Source organism: Condylura cristata, unplaced genomic scaffold, assembly GCF_000260355.1.
Source record: "Condylura cristata isolate star-nosed mole 26May11 unplaced genomic scaffold, ConCri1.0 scaffold00004, whole genome shotgun sequence".
Lineage (NCBI taxonomy): Eukaryota > Metazoa > Chordata > Mammalia > Eulipotyphla > Talpidae > Condylura > Condylura cristata.
The window spans coordinates 32,857,779-32,859,865 of record NW_004567105.1 but is presented as its reverse complement, the minus strand read 5'-3'; positions in this window follow the sequence as shown (position 1 = coordinate 32,859,865).

The following is a 2,087-nucleotide window of genomic DNA, read 5'->3' as shown; positions in this document are numbered from 1 at the left end:
GGAGCAGAACAGGCAGATGATTAAAGTACACTGCTGAGGGGAGCAGCGGGCGGGTCAGGAGAGGTCTGCCGCGCCATGTGGATCTCCTCCGGGGCAGGCGGGGACCAACTCATGCGGAGGTGGCTTTAGTTTCTCAGTGCAGTGCTTTAACCCGCTGCGCCACCAGGGAGGGCCAAAGCTGTCACCTTTTGAGACAGTTTCAGGGAAGACGTAGCATTAGCTGAAAGTCAGGCTTCAGTCAAAAGCAAGAGATCATTCACGAGCCAAGGATACGGGCATGCTGCTGATGACTCGTGGATGGTTTCACAGTGAAGAGAAAGGCTTTCAGGAGGTGGGGAAGGATGGGAAGGAAGCTAAGAATGAAGGAGTTTCCAGAGACTTACAGGGACTGGAGATCGGGGGTGGGTGAAGGGATCTGACTAAGAAACTGAAGAGGCATCAGCATCTCTCTTTCTCTTTTGCCTTTGCACACACTCTTCACTCTGGTTGTACAGCTCCAGTGCCAGCAGGAGACAAAAGGAGGAATCCAACACAATGGGTACAAGATTTTAGCAGAACAAAGCCAAAAAAACCCTGAGGAAAAAAATACGCAGCCATAGAACACACTAGAAACAATAGTCTGGTGAATAGGTAGGAAAAAATTTACGTGAACTCTGTTTATTGAGATACTAAGGCAGCCCAACCCACAGAGGGAGGGAAGGCAGCCATGCAGAGTCCCTTGCGGTTGTTGACTGGGATCATGCCAGTACTGGGGACTCCTGAGACTGGCACTTCACTAGATAAGTGGGGAGGGGGGGGGAGATGTGTGATTTGGCAGCCAGGACAGAAGGTCCACTAGTGAAGAGCAGCAGGGGTGAGGGTGAGGGAGAATGAAGAGCCTGAGGTTCTCAATAGAGAATAGTTGGAGCCTGAACTGGTTGAAAGAAACAAGTCTATTACCTTGTACCTCATAGAAGAGGCTACTACTCAAAGCCCACAGTGAGATATTCAAAACACCTACCAGAGTGGCCCTCCCTGGTGGCGCAATGGGTTAGGAGGCAGCACTGCAAGCCAGTTGTAGCTGCTTCCGTGCGAGTTCAATCCCCAACCCTGGAGGTGACAACAGACCTCTCCTGACCCACCTGCTGCTCCCCTCAGCAGTGCACTTCATTGATCTGCTTGTTCTGCTCCCCACTCTGTCTCTAGTGAAGCCTCTCACTGCCCCTGTACCTCAGGCTTGTACTCCAGTTCTGCATGAATGAATAAATAAGTAAATCTTTAAAAAAAAAAAAAAAGCCACCCACTGGCCCCCGCTCATGGCGAAAACCAAAACTAAGGAATGCTTGAATAAGCCAATGCGCAACCAGATGTTAATGATTGGAGCAAATATTTATATAATATTTAACTGATACGAGATTGATATCCAAGATACATGAAAAACTCACACAGATCATGAATGAAAAACAAACAAGCCAATTCATAAATGGACATCAGATATAAGCAGTCAATTCATTTTCACAAGTAAAAATGTTCAATGTTTTATGGTGGTGGCACACGGGCGAATTGGTGATGGGAAACCCGTGGGGATTACAATTGAGATGGGGGAAAAAATGTACAAAATGATGTAAAAATAAACTGTTATAACATAAAAAAATAAAAATAAAAGATTTAGAATGCAAATAAATAAATAAATAATAAAAATTAGGTCAGTTTTCAGTTTCATATGATCTGGCTGAATGTCTAATAACAAAGCAATATTACATATTTGATAACCAAAATCACAAATTGACTTGCCTTTTCCATTTTAATACTTATACAGGATTACATTGTGGGCTTATAAAAAAAATGTTCAATGTTATTTCCAATAAGAGAGATTCAGGTTAAAACCATGAACTATCTTACATGCATAAGGATGACACATATTTAAAAACCCCAACAAGTGTAGGAAAGAATGCAGAGAAAAAAGAACTCTATTACATTGTTGATGAACATGTAAACTGATGTATCCATTATTAAAAGCAATCTGGGGCCCTCCCTGGTGGCACAGCGGGTTAAAGCACAGCACTGAGAAGCTAAAGCCACTTCTGCATAAGTTCGATTCCCGCCTG